This window comes from Neofelis nebulosa, chromosome 2 (genome assembly GCF_028018385.1).
Source record: "Neofelis nebulosa isolate mNeoNeb1 chromosome 2, mNeoNeb1.pri, whole genome shotgun sequence".
NCBI lineage: Eukaryota > Metazoa > Chordata > Mammalia > Carnivora > Felidae > Neofelis > Neofelis nebulosa.
In genome coordinates, this window is record NC_080783.1 from 140,939,447 (window position 1) to 140,954,193 (window position 14,747).

General features: G+C 39.5%; 1 long non-coding RNA gene across 1 annotated transcript in view; it reads right to left on the minus strand.

Moving 5' to 3' along the window:
* Window positions 1-14,205, minus strand: part of LOC131504335 (uncharacterized) — a 65,210-nt gene extending 51,005 nt beyond the window's left edge. The window contains exons 1-2 of the long non-coding RNA XR_009257930.1: window positions 13,819-14,205; window positions 8,181-8,270 (exon numbers count right to left, since the gene is read on the minus strand). This is a non-coding gene — a long non-coding RNA (uncharacterized LOC131504335). The remainder of the gene's footprint in view (window positions 1-8,180; window positions 8,271-13,818) is intronic.
* Window positions 14,206-14,747: the final 542 nt, after the last annotated feature.

Consider the following 14,747-nt stretch of genomic DNA (forward strand, 5'->3'; position numbering starts at 1 on the left):
TTTACCATTTTGGTGAAAATTTTTGGAGTTTTAAGCACAAGAGAAGAATGACACAGGAGGATGGGGTGCAAGACAGGAAATATTTGATAGTAGATATATTTCACACAATGCACCCTTGCAATCTCTAGAGTAACCAATAAAAGACTAAGAAAGGAATGTATTAATATTACTATCAAGTGAGTAGAGAGAGAAAAGGAATAATAAACATAATAAATCCGAAAGAAGGAAGAAAACAACAAAAACAAAAACAAACAAAACAAAGGAAGATAAGACAAGAAAAAAATATATAGAAGAGGAAGACAAAAAAATTTTGCATGATTGATTTAAATTTAGTATATTAGAAATTACATCATATGTTAAGGGACTAAATGTTCCAACTGAAGAACAAAAGTGATCAGACTACACTTTTTTTTTCAAGTATATGCTATTTATAACAGATATATAAAATGTAATTAACCAAATTAATGAAATAAAGGAGAAAATCATAAGATTACTTGATAGATACAGAGAAAATATTTGATAAAATTCAACATCCATTCACAATTATTTTTAAAAGTTTTTAGACAAAAAATGAACTATTGGGACCTCATCGAAATAAAAACCTTCTGCACAGCGAAGGAAACAATCAGCAAAACCAAAAGGCAACCGACGGAATGGGAGAAGATATTTGCAAATGACACATCAGATAAAGGGTTAGTATCCAAAATCTATGAAGAACTTATCAAATTCAACACCCAAAAAACAAAGAATCCAGTGAAGAAATGGGCAAAGGACATGAATAGACACTTCTCCAAAGAAGACACCCAGATGGCTAACAGACACATTGAAAAATTCTCATCATCACTCATCACCAGGGAAATACAAATCAAAACCACAATGAGATACCACCTCACACCTGTCAGAATGGCTAACATTAACAACTCAGGCAACAACAGGTGTTGGCGAGGATGCAGAGAAAGAGGCTCTCTTTTGCACTGCTGGTGGGAATGCAAACTGGTGCAGCCACTCTAGAAAACACTATGGAGGTTCCTCAAAAAATTAAAAATAGAACTACCCTATGGCCCAGAAATTGCACTACTAGGTATTTATCCAAGGGATACAGGTATGCTGTTTTGAAGGGGCACATGCACCCCTATGTTTATAGCAGCACTATCAACAATAGCCAAAGTATGGAAAGAGCCCAAATGTCCATCGACAGATGAATGGATAAAGAAGGTGTGGTATATATATATGATGGAGTATTGGTCAGCAATCACAAAGAATGAAATCTTGCCATGTGCAACTATGTGGATGGCACTAGAGGGTATTATGCTAAGCGAAATTAGTCAGAGAAAGACAAGTATCATATGACTTCACTCATATGAGGACTTTAAGACTCAAAACAGATGAACACAAGGGAAGGAAAGCAAAAATAATATAAAAACAGGAAGGGGAACAAAACATAAGAGACTCTTAAATATGGAGAACAAGCAGAGGGTTGCTGGAGGGGTTGTGGGTGGGGGGATGGGCTAAGTGGGTAAGGGGAATTAAGGAATTTACTCCTGAGATCATTGTTGCACTATACTAATTAACTTGGATGTAAATTTTAAAAAATTAATTAATTTAAAAGTTTTTAGATAAACTAAGAAGGGAACTTCCTTAATCTTATAAAATTTCACAGTGAACAAATACCAAGCATGATACTTAAATATTAAATGTTGAAAAATTTCTCCCTGATATTAGGAATAAGATATGAAAACCTCTAACATTATTTCTATTCTAATTGATTGGAGGCCTATACAGTCCATTAAGGCAAAAAACAGAAATAAAATATACCAGGATTGGAAAAAAAATAAAATTCTCAGTGTCTTGCAGACGCTATTATTATTTGTGTTTTAAAAAAATGCAAGTAAATTATTAGAATTAATAAATGGATGTATCAGGTTTTCTGGATAAGGTTTAATATTTTAAAATCAATTTTATTTATATATGTTAGTCACAAACAGTTTGAAAAGGCATATTAAAATATGACTTATAATACTATAAAAATTTGATAAATATAAGTAAATCTAACAAAAGATCTGTAAGACTACTACACAGAAAATTATAAAACATAACTTAGAAAATTTTAAGAAAACCTAAACAAATGGAACCACTTACCATGTTGATGAACTAATGAACCTAACATTGTGATGATAATTCTCCTCAAATTGATGTATGGATTCAATGCAAATTCAATAAAATTACCAAAAGATATATTTTGTGGAAATTGACAGAGAATTTCAACTTTTACATGAATGGACCAAGCGCAATGGACCAAGACCAGCAAAGACAATCAGAGAAAGAGAAGAAAAGTTAGGAGTACCTGTTCTCCCAGATAACAAGACTTATTCTTTAGGCTCCATTATGACAGTGTGGTAGTGGGGCAAAAATAGAAAAACAGACTATGGAACAGAATAAAGAGCCCAGGAATATAACCACATATATAGGGACACCTAATTTACAACCAAGTTTGGCACCACAATCACAGTAGGATAAGGATATTCTTTTTAAGAAATGACACTGGGTCAACTAAATATCCACTTAAAAAAAAAACAAAAAACAAAAAAAAAAAACCTTAACCCTCACTATGTACCATACACAAAAAAATTAATTCTAGATTTGTCAGAGATGAAAATATGAAAGGCAAATTAATAAACCTTCCAGAAGGAAAAAGTAAAGAATATCTCCATGACCTGCAGGTAGATAAAAATACTCCTTTAGCAGGATACAAAAGGCATTAACCATAAGAAATGTTAATAAATTTCACATTAAAATTAAGAACTCTTTATCAAATACACCATCACAAATGTAAATAGGTAAGTAACAAATAGAAGATTTTGCAACACGTGTAACCAGAAAAGCTTCATATCCACAGTAGTCAAAGAGATTCTATTACTCAATTTTTTTTTTTAATGAGACAATGCTAAGAAGCTTAACTCCTATGTTTTCTTTGGGAGATCTATTATTTCGGGTCTTATATTCAAATCTTTAAACAATTTTGAGTTGATTTTTGGACATGGTATAAGATAGTGGTCCAGTTTCATACTTTTGCATGTGAGTGTCCAGTTTTCCCAACACCACTTATTGAAAAGACTATGCTTTTCCCATTGTATATTCTTGGCCCCTTGGTCATAAATTAATTGACTGTACACATGTGGGTTTACTTCTGGGTTCTCTATCCTGTTCAATTGATCTAAGTGTCTATTTTTATGTCAGTACCATACTGTTTTGATGACTAAAATTTTGTAATATACTTTGAAATCCAGAAACGGGATGCCTCTAGCTTTGTTCATTCTCAAGATTGCTTTGGCTATGTGGGGTCTTCTTTGGTTCCACAAAGATTTTAGAATTGCTTATTCTATCACTGTGAAAAATGCCATTGGAATTTTAATAGGGATTGTGTTGAATCTGTGGATTGTTTTAAGTAGTATGGACATTTTAACAATATTAATTATTCCAATCCATAAGCATACATTATCTTTCCATTTATTCATGTCTTCTTCAGTTTCATTCATCAATGTCTTACAGTTTTCACTATACAGGTTTTTCACTTCTTGGTTAAATTTATTCCTAGGTATTTTATTCTTTTTGACGCAATTGTAAATGAGTTTACTTAATTTCTCTTTTTGATAGTTTGTTATTAGTGTATGGAAATGCAACTGATTTTTATATACTGATTTTGTATCCTTCAACTGTACTGCATTTGTTTATTCTTATACTTTTTTGGGTGGAGTCCTTCAGGTTTTCTATATTTAATATTGTGCCATCTGCAAATAGAGTCAACTTTACTTCTTCCTTTCCAACTTGGATTCTTTATTGTCTAATAGCTCTGGTTAGCATTTTCATTTCTATGTTAAATAAAAGTGTCAAGAGTTGACATCTTTATCTTGTTCCTGATCTTAGAAGAAAAGGTTTCAATTTTTCACCACTGAGTATGACGTTAGCTGTGGGCTTGTCATATATGGCCTTTATTATGTTGAAGTATGATCTCTTTAAACCCACTCCGTTGAGAGGTTTTATCAGGATGAGAATTTTTATCATGAAAGGGTGTTGAATTTTGTCCAATGCTTTTTCTTCATGTATTGAGATGATCATATGATTTTTGTGCCTCATTTTACTAATGTTTATTAGAGCAACTGATTTGTGGATATTGGACCATCTTTCCAGCCCTGGAATAAATGCCACGTATCATAATGCGTGATGCTTTTAATGTATTGTTGAGTTCAGTTTGCTAATATTTTGTTGAGGATTCTGCATCCACGTTCATCAGGGATATTTCCCTGTTTTTTGTTTTGTTTTGGTTTTGGTTTTTTTGTCTTTTGTTTTTCATTTTTTGTTTGTTTTTTTGTTCGTTTTGTTTTGTTTTTGTAGTGCCTTTGTCTGGTTTTGATATTAAGGTACTGCTGGCCTTATAAATTGAGTTTGGGAGTGTTCCCTCCTCTCTATTTTTCAAGAGTTTGAGAAGTATTGCAATTAACTCTTCTTTAAATGTTTTATAAGATTAACCAGTGAAGCCATCTGGTCTTGGACTTTGTCGGAACAGTTTGGATTATTCATTTAATCTCCTTCCAAGTAGTTGGTTTGTTCAGATTTTGTATTTATTCGTAATTCAGTCTTGGTAGGTTGTGTTTGTAGGAATCTATCCATTTATTACAGGCTGCCCAGTTTGTTGGTGTATAACTACTCATGGTAGTCTCTCACAATCCTTTGTATTTCTGTTGTACCGGTTGCCATGTCATCTCTCATTTCTGATTTTATTTTAGTTATTTCATCAGTTATTTCTAGAAGTTGTTAGTTATTCTATAAAACACATTTGCCCTATAGCTTTCCTGTCTAGGAACCACTAGGGCAGCAGTCTTGGTAATTTATTCAAGAGTACAAGCCTGTTTGCCAGATCATTTCACGTGAAAGTCCCTGAACAAGAAATTTAAATGTATCATCACAATGACACAGAACTTTTCAGAAATGCCCTCAGGTACATGCACAGCTATATGGACAGAGATGTTATGTGAGATTCGGTCAAGCATTACATGCAAATATGCTTCGACAAGTGAGGCCCACTGCATTAAATGTAAGAATTTGTTAATTAAAATAACCTGGAAATTTATTGATAGAAATAGAACAAGAACCATTTCTCAAATAACATTCAACTTATAGTTAGCAAATCAATATGCTATAGCACAGCATGATTTAGAACAATTAAATTTACAGTACTCTGCTAAACACAAATGAAAGGTTCTCATTACTCATCCCTGTTTGCCCTAGGCCCCAGGGCAAACATCTCTGCTAATAACTGGGCACTGACTCAGAAAAAGAGAAAGGAAACAGGAGCCTTCAGGCTGTACTAAAACATAGCTGAGACTGTTCCAAGGACAAGCAATCAAGCCCCAGGTCCACCAACAGCTTCACATAAAGGTTAGAGAACCATCCTGACTCCTTAGGTTACTATTTTACATCTCTTTTCTCTAGGTCTCTTCTTGATAAATCTGCTGCTTTCTTTTACCCACAGACTATTCCAGAGTATCTTTGGTATCCAAAGATTTGGTGACCAAAGGGAATTTAAAGATTCATAGACATCTAAGTAATTCATCTGAATATATTTAATTGAAGTAAATCAATTAAAAATGGTATCACTTTCACAAAAACAAATCTACCATCTACATAATGCATGGCATTCGTTGTGTGCTTGCTGCATTGATTTAAAAATAACAGCACTGATAACAATGAAACAGTATCAATTTGCAGATTACTGTGCAAGTTAAGTACCTGGCTTTTGGTTTTATCTATCTTGAGATAGATAACATAATTGTTCAGTTTGTCAGTTTACCCCACTGTGAAAGACATTATTTTGTTTATCTTCTATGCCCCTCATAGAAAAGGCCATTTTTTGACCAAAATCTTTAACTATGGAGGAAAATAACACGTTTATCAAAGGGTATTGACCCATCCATGGCATACACAGCTGTGAATGCTAAAAGAACCAGGCTGTGAGAACAGTCTGTGACATCCATATGTGACATCTGTTTCTCATACTGTTTGCCAAGGTCGATTCCCTTATTCTGGCCAACTAGGTAGGTGCTCCTTTCCTCTCATACAATTCCTGGAGCTAGAAGTTAGAACCAGGAAGACTTTCCCAAAAGAGCAGGAGTGCCTCTCTGATAAATATTTGAGAGTAGCTGCATTTTCCTTCTCTAGGAGAAGAAAATCAATACTATATAACCACTGTGTGTTACAAATACATACTGATATCTCACACTAAAACAAATTAAAATAAAAAGTATAAAGGGGTCAAAGAGCTTTCTTCCATTTTTACTAAAAAATAAATTTAGAATCACTCTAAATCACTCCATTCAACACTCTTATCCTTTCCACTGTCCAACTTATTCTTCGTCTTCTCTCAAAATGGAAAAATTTGTCAAAAAAGAAAAATTAATTACAAAAGTCTCACTCCAAAGCATCCTTCTTGTTCTCAGGGACTGATTTTCCAGGCTGATTGACCCAGTGTCTAGGACACCAAGGCAGAGACTCAACAAACACTATTTGGTAAGTTAGCTGACTCCCCATCCCTCCACAAGAAGCAGTGACGAGGCAGGACAGCGCTGGTTAAATGAGAGAAGGGAAGAGTATTTGCTAAATGGAGATCCAAACAATGACACTAGCAAAAGTCCCAGCACTACACAGTAATGAAAGCTATTTCTAGATCTGAGAGAAGAGTCAACTGGCCAAGTCAAGAGTGTTAAGTACAATAAAAATAGCAACCACTATTCATTGAATATTTAACTCTGTGCCATTTATATATACTATGTCACTTAGTACGTTGGCAGGTACTAATATTAATACTCACTAATACTCACTTTGCCAGTAAGAAAATTGTATTAGTTATCTACTAGCGCATAACAAATTATTCCCAAAACATAGCAAACTTAAAAACAGCAAATGTATTATTTCATACAGTTTTTCAGGGTCATAAATCTAGTTGGAAGCTGGCTATCACCAAATTGATGCACAAAGTGTAAAGGCTGTACTAGAGAAATCAAGATTTACACCCAGAGGTCGTTACTCTATTTGGAGCCCTAAGTCCTTAGAACCACTAAGCTATTATGGAGCCAATCTGGAGGACAACATGCAGACTTAGCAGACCCCCTTCTTATTTGAAAGCCACCCCATATTGGCTCCAACCTGAGAGTTTCCGTTCCATTTGACTCCAGCATGGCTGACGTCTTATCAGCACCCGGCATACTTTAGTGCAGGACCCTCAGTCTGTTCACTTATTCTTCCTCCCCCCCCCCCACAGTGAGATATTAGAAGTTCTGTCCAAAACAAAGTCTTCGTCCAAAAACAAAGACTTGGGATCGGGCATAGGACACAACTCAGAGGTTGTAGTAATTTGACAGGTTTAAATTGTAAAACAGAATGTGGTTTTAAGTTCTCTTGCAATTCCCCTCCTCGAAAATAAATTCACATGCTCACTTCAGCTAAACACACAGGGAAGAAATAAGTTTCCAGTGACTTTTTAAAAGATTGCTAGCCATATTTCTTTAACAGACATTCATTTCCTGGATTAGACACTAAGGAACTTACGTTATCACTCTATTTTATTTATTCTGTGCATCTGTGGATTATAGAGTAGATCATGTTAAGTATCATGCTTTGAAAGGACCCTTCAGAGAAAGAACTAAATGAATTTTCCCATCTATTCTTAATATTCCCCCTACTGAATGCAGACAGCAACAGGAAAATTCAAAGCTATTATTTTTAATGTCAAATGCCTTACTAGTCCAATAAAAGGGGGAAAGATATTAAACTTTTTATACAACAAGAACCAGATAGCACATATCTTCAAGAAACACATCTTAATCAAATTGAACATAGGAAATTAAAAAGAGGGTGGGTGACTGACGGTATCCATCCTCATTTAATTAAAAAAAAAAAAAAAAGAGCACTGGCAATTCTTGTGAACAAGAGAGCCTGTATTCTTTGCCTGTGTTCCTTTCAGAGGAATAGTGTGGATTAATGTGGGTTCAGAAGGTTCTGAAAAACCTGAGAAATTGCTGTACTCATTGTCCTCAGATGAAAAAGAAATATCCCTTGTTCTAGACAAGCCTGTGTTATGTTAGGAAGCAATACCAGTGAGTGGGAGATATGGACTCCAGACTCACCTCTGTAGCCTTGACCAAGGGGATTGAAATGCCTTTCCGCTGACCTTACAGAGTGGCCGTCAACTTCAGATGAGATACCTCATTTAAGGCCTGTTGAGAAACAAAAGCCCTATGTAAGTACAAGGTGGAAAAAGGAGTGGTGTGCTTGTTAAAGTTATCTATGTAAAATACTCCAAAATCGGGCTTAAAACTAATTGAGTCACCTATCATACCAGGAGAAAAATGATAATAGCCATGTATGGAGTACTCACTGTCAACAAGGCACTGTGTGTTAGTCTATTTATTCCTCCCAACAAACCCGAAAACTACGTTCTGTCCCACTCCACAGATGAGCCAACAGGTTCCAAAAGTTAAGCAACTTCCCCCAAGATCATGCAGCTCTGGATCATGCAGCAGGGCCAGGATCTGAGTCTGAATGCATGGTGTTAGCTTGCAGGCACTCTGCTCCCTGGAGCTAAGAATTACCCTGCTCATCTTCAGGACTTGGAGGACAAAAGGAGCCTCACTGTGTGAGCACACACACAGACACACACCACACCCTCACATACATGCAGAGATTTCACATTACGTTCTGCAAGTCAGAAACACTCCTCAACGTGAACTGTGGTTTAAATACATTATTATAAAGCTGAGCCAGGTTTGGAAATATACAGAGACATACATCCAGTTCTCACTTCACACCGGAGCATCAGCAGAGAAGAATTAAAATAAAAATGTTACTGGTTTGACATATGTCTTAGCTTATTTGGGCTGCTATAACAAAAATATCATAAACTAGGGGCTTATAAACAACAGACATTTATTTCTTTTTTTAAATTTCTTTTAATTTTTTTTTTAAATTTATTTTTGAGACAGAGAGAGACAGAGCATGAGTAGGGAAGGGGCAGAGAGAGAGGGAGACACAGAATCGGAAGCAGGCTCCAGGCTGTGAGCTGTCAGCACAAAGCCTGACACAGGGTTCGAACTCACAGACTGTGAGATCATGACCTGAGCTGAAGTCGGACACTTAACCGACTGAGCCACCCAGGTGCCCCTTAAATTTTTTTTACTGTTTATTTATTTTTGAAAGAAAAAGAGAGAGTGTGAGTGGGGGAGGGGTAGAGACAGGGGAAGACACAGATTCTGAAGCAGGCTCCAGGCTGTGAGCTGTCAGCACAGAACCCAATGCAAGGCTCAAACTCACAAACTGTGAGATCATGACCTGAGCTCAAGTTGGACGCTTAAGACTGAGCCACCCAGGCACCCCGAGATTTATATCTCACATGTCTGGAGGCCAGAAAGTCAAGACACCAGCAGATTCAATATCTGGTGGGAAGCCACTTCCTGGTTCATAGATTGCCATCTTCTCGCTGTGACCTCACATGGCTTAAGGGTGAAGAAGTTCTGCAAACTCTTATAAGGATGGGTCTTGCCTAGAGATCAGCTTCAGCCTCGTCCTACCAGGAGTTCTGGCCCACTCACCGCACCACAGAGTTTGGAGTCCCTCTGGGACAAGGGGTTGACCAGTCACCTTGGTTTGCCTTGGACTGCGGGGTTTCCAGACACATGGGACAGTCAGCATTAAAAGTAAGACAGTCCTGGGCAAATCAGGATTTTAGTCGCTTGTGAGACACTCGGTATTGGCCCCAACCTGGAGATGAGGGAGAGACTTCCAGGTGAGGCAGACACATCCCTTCTCCTGAGGAGGGAACATTGTAAGCATTAGAGGCCCATTCTGAAAAGTGGGGGATGGGCTCACCAGCCTCAAGGGGGACCTCGACAGGGCACCTCAGCAGTCGCCTAGACCCCTCAACCGGCATGGTCTCTTTCAATTCCACATCCTGGCTGTTGTATGTGTATATTTGTCCACTATGTTTACAGATCAAAAGCCACAGCCAAGCTCTTCATTAAAACTAAAAGATTAAATTATCATCAGCAATTCAACCCTTGATTTGTTTTCTCCTTCCCTTTTGTAGAAGACAAAAAGAAGTGACAGACTATAAAGAGTGAAAGTTAAATCGGATGTTTTGCAATATTTCTGAGTTTCTAGGTAACCTAAACTCTCTAGACAAAAGTCTCAAACAGCATTTGTCAGCCCCACAAGCTAGTGGGAGATGCAGGCTGTGGGGTCGGTGCAAATGTACTCCTCCTTGGTTGCTTCATCTCTCCGAGCTGCAGTTTCTTCTTCTGAAAATGAGGCACAAATCCTAGCCTCACAGAAGAGTTCAGAGGATTCAACACAAAGTGAAATAAATGTGCCACGAGCAGTGGCTTTTACTGATCAATGCTGAACAGAATCTGAAAGCTTGATTTCTAAATCAGTGTTGAAAGTGCGATGAGAGACTTTCACTAATTAAAATCTAGGTGGTGGCCAAAACAGAGTTCTCCATCTGCAGAAAATGCAGAGCTTCACATTCATCCTGGAGTGCTCTTGAATGGCCACTCAAAAAGATTTATATCTTGGACTTTTATCAAGTGATTCTAAAATATTAACTACAGTTATTACTTTAGAGAAAGTCATAGGCCATTGAAAAATTTTTAAACCTAAAGTGTACACTGACTCATGTGAGTTTATTATCAGCATGTGTTCGTATGTGTGGTGGGGGGTGTGTTTCAATGAAGCCACGGTAGCAGGTTTACTGGGGAGCAGGAACGAGGGAGCTAATGTGATTCCAGCTGCATTTCAACCAGGCTCTTTACACTGGGAGCACGGTTCAGTAACTGCACTTACACGTAAATGGGTTTATCCTTGTAATTCAAGTAATTGCTTTAGTATTTTCAGTACCAACCGTGTATGAAAGCTCTATATGAAAGCTGGAGAAAATTCCCAGGGGAAGGAAAGTATCTATAGATCGGCCTATGAAACTGTATACCATTCCCACTTTCCTTCACCTCATAAGGGAAAATAACAGATATGCTAAATAATACCCATTTCATGGTTTGTCAGAATAAAATGAGATCGTTATGTCAAAACCTTTGGTAAACTGTAGAGGCTCTTATCAATGAAGGTGTGACTATCCTAAGTATAATGCAATTCAGAGTACTATTACACGCACACACACACACACATGCTCGCAAGTGCACACACACACACACGAGTTATAGACAAATGTGCAAACCGTAGGAGTAGGAGGGGGAGGCTGGTTCTTCTCAGCTTTTTGACAGGAAGGCAAATCTCCTCCCCTAAAATAAAGCAGTTTGAGATGAAACTGCAAAGATTTGGCAAACGTAAATACCCACTGGTTAACTAGAAGTGAATTATAAACAATACCTACTCAGGGTTATAAGCATTAATGGGGTTAAGTAGAATTTCACACTTGAGGAATTTCATATGCTCAATCTTGACCCAGCTTCAGAAAATATGTGGCTTTACTGTAAAATGCCCTAGAGACTCAAGAGGCATGCTGTTAGTTTGTGGGCAAGAAGCAGCAGAATTTAAATCAGGATGGAAAATTAAACACATGGCACTCTCCCCTGGCCTTCTGTTTCTCTCTAGGTGGGAAAGAATCTTACATGACTTCTCCTTCCCTCTAACCCTCATGTCTAACAAGTCTCCAGCCTGAGTCAACCTCAGAGTGTGTTTTTCTGACCACTCCTTCCTCTCTACCCCACACCACTGCCTCAGTGGCTCAACACCTGGACATTCTGCTGCCCCCCTTCTTGCCAGACTCAGGTCCTGGAGAATTCTCCAGCCACAGTCTTTCCCAAATGAACTCATGTTTCTGTCTGCCACCAGATCAATGCTCCTAAAAGAGAAGTTCCAGAGGCCCACGAAAGGCTCCAAGAAAATCAGAAGTTCAATGGTCAAGCCAGTTTGGGAAACACCACTTATATCTCCTTCTTGGAGCATCACTTTTGCACATTAAAGGTTCTGATAAGTCCTGCAGCAAGGATACCAGCTTTACTTTATTTAACCCCGATTCTTCCAACTAAGTAATGTAACCAACAACCCCTATGAAATAAGCACTATTATGAGGTTTCTTTTCTTTTCTTTTCTTTTTTTTTTTTTTTTGAGGTTTCTATTTTACAGATGATGGGACCAAGGCCATACAAGGTTAGATAACTCAGAAAGGTCACACAGTACTGAATGCTAGCGCTAAAGTTCAGACCAGACTGACCCCAAAGCTACACACTTCTGGTATCCTAGAGCACTACAAGTTGAGAAACAATCTCTTGGACGTTTCTGCCATCCCAGGCTTCTGATCAAAGATTTCCACCAAGTCTCCCTACATACAATTTATATTCTTTAACTTAGAGAGCCTTGCTACTCAAAGTGAGGCCCCAGGACCAGCAGCTCATCAGATGCAGCATTATAATACCCCGGCCCCAAACAACACCAGCTCTACTGAGTCAGAATCCACATTTAACTCAGAATCCCACTTGCAGAGCACCGCCCTGAAAAGATTCAAGTCAATAATGTAACCTGTGCTTAGTATTCTTCTACTGGTAATTTCGCCTTCCACAAACCATGTTCCCTGGACTCATCAGCCAGGCGATACAATTGGGTGGTGTCAGTCAGCAAATGGTATCCCTCTGACTTGGCCCCCGCCCACTCTTACTTACTCCTCAAAGTCCCCCCAGATAGTTCTGGGATTTCCCTGCAGGCGTCTCACGTGTGTCTTAAAGTCTGCCATCCACTCTTTCCCTCCTTTCTCATTCCGTCGCCATCTTTATTCTCTGCCAACCCCAAGCTCTCAAGCATGCCACCGTCAGCTGCCGGCGACGGTGCCTGTCCTGATGCGTCTGAAGCTGGGCCAAGCTTACCAATGCAGGTGTGCAGGATATGGAGGGACTGCCCTGCAGAAGCCAGCATGAGACCCTCGGCTTCTTGTGGACACAGACCATGAACGTTTCTTCCACACAGCCCAGCGTGGAGCACAGAGCCTTCACACTCAAGACGGAGGAAGAGGCAGGGCAGAGTGGGAAATCCAGCGATTAGGACAGAAGGATTATTCATTTTACAAAATGATTCCTTACAAGGATACCTCAGAAACATATATTTCTAAAAGATTTGATTGACAAGAGTGTTTTGCACACTACTTTGCAGAGAAAGGCCATGACTGTGGCCTGATGTGAGATACAGGCATACGCTCTTTTGGAGGTGTCCCTGTGGGGAGGACATAGACAAAGGGGAGGAAGGAAATCTAAGGGCCTGACTCAAAGACGCATGTGTGACCCCTGGAAGATTCATAACTTAAATGACCCAAATTAAGGAGCTAAGTAACAGATGCCTCCAGGCTGAAGAAGGGGGCATAGAGGGAAAAGGCTGGTAGAGGAGAAAGGAAGTGACAGAGGAGCCGATGCCAAGGAAGCTGACCAGTGATGACTTGAAACCCCAGATGAAGAGGCCGTGATGGCATCTGTCCCCTCTCTGTGAAAGCAAGGAAGGTGGCCAGGACAGAGAGTTGTCTGAAGACCTGCAAGGCACCCCACTCCTTACTTCCACAAAGAGGAAGGCAGGTAAAACCTGAGACGATGAAAGGGATGTTCGCTGAGCTCATTCTGGTCCAAAGACAGGACGCTGGACAAAGGCTGGAGTCGTCCTGGGCGGCCACTTGGCCTCACCCACCCACCTGAGCAATCACAGGGCCCAGCCGGATTTTGAATACAGTCACCCACTTTTTATCCACCTCCACCACTGCCCGTCTCGGCCAGTTACCTCTCACCCTCTGCAGTTAAAGAGCCTCCTGTCTGGTCCCCTAAATCTTCTCCTGCCCGTCCCCTAATTCATTCTCCACACGGAAGCAGGTCCAGCCCTGAAGAGCAGCACGCTGGTGCCGTCACTGTTGCATGAGACTCCCCAGCGCTCCTGAGATCTTCTAGGCCTGCACAGCACTGGGGCAGAGAGCCGCCGTGATGGGGTGCATCCGACCACCCGGTCCAAACAGCCACTCCTCTCCCGCTCGCCGTCTTCATGCCATTGCCATTCCTTGGACGAGCCAAGCTTTCCCCCACCTCAGAGACCGCGTACGCCAGCCATCCTTTATCCCTGGACCGCTCTTCCTTGCACACAACCTGTCAAGCCACCTGGCCCAGCCCCTCACCCGGGTTCCCCTAAGACCCGGATTAAATGTCACTTCCTTTGTGACATCATAAATCTCAGGACTCCCCAAGACCAGAGAGGAGGCCCCTGCTCTGCTGTCTTATATTCCCCCCAGCACCCCAAACTTTCCTGATAACATGTATCATAATTCCGTTCAACTAATTACTTATGCACTTAAAATAATTAATTTCTGCAAATGCCAGAGTGGCAGAAACCGTATTTATCTTATTTATGACTGCATCAGCAGTGCATAGTACATATGTTTGGCATTTAGTAGGTACTTAACAAATGTCTGTGGAAAGAAGGAATGGAAGGAGGGAGGGGACAGAGGATGGGAAGAAGACAGAGCTATTTTCTAGGCATTTTAGACAATCAGGAATTTGTTGTTTTTCTCATCAAACTCCTCCAAACAGTGTTGTCAAACAACTAAAACGGTTAACTAATTTCGTTTGGCATCGTCTGTCCATGGAAAATGATAAAAGCAGGCAAGACTTTACCGAAGTCAAGATCAGCAGGTATCTCCAGTTCTACAAGGAAAAATATTG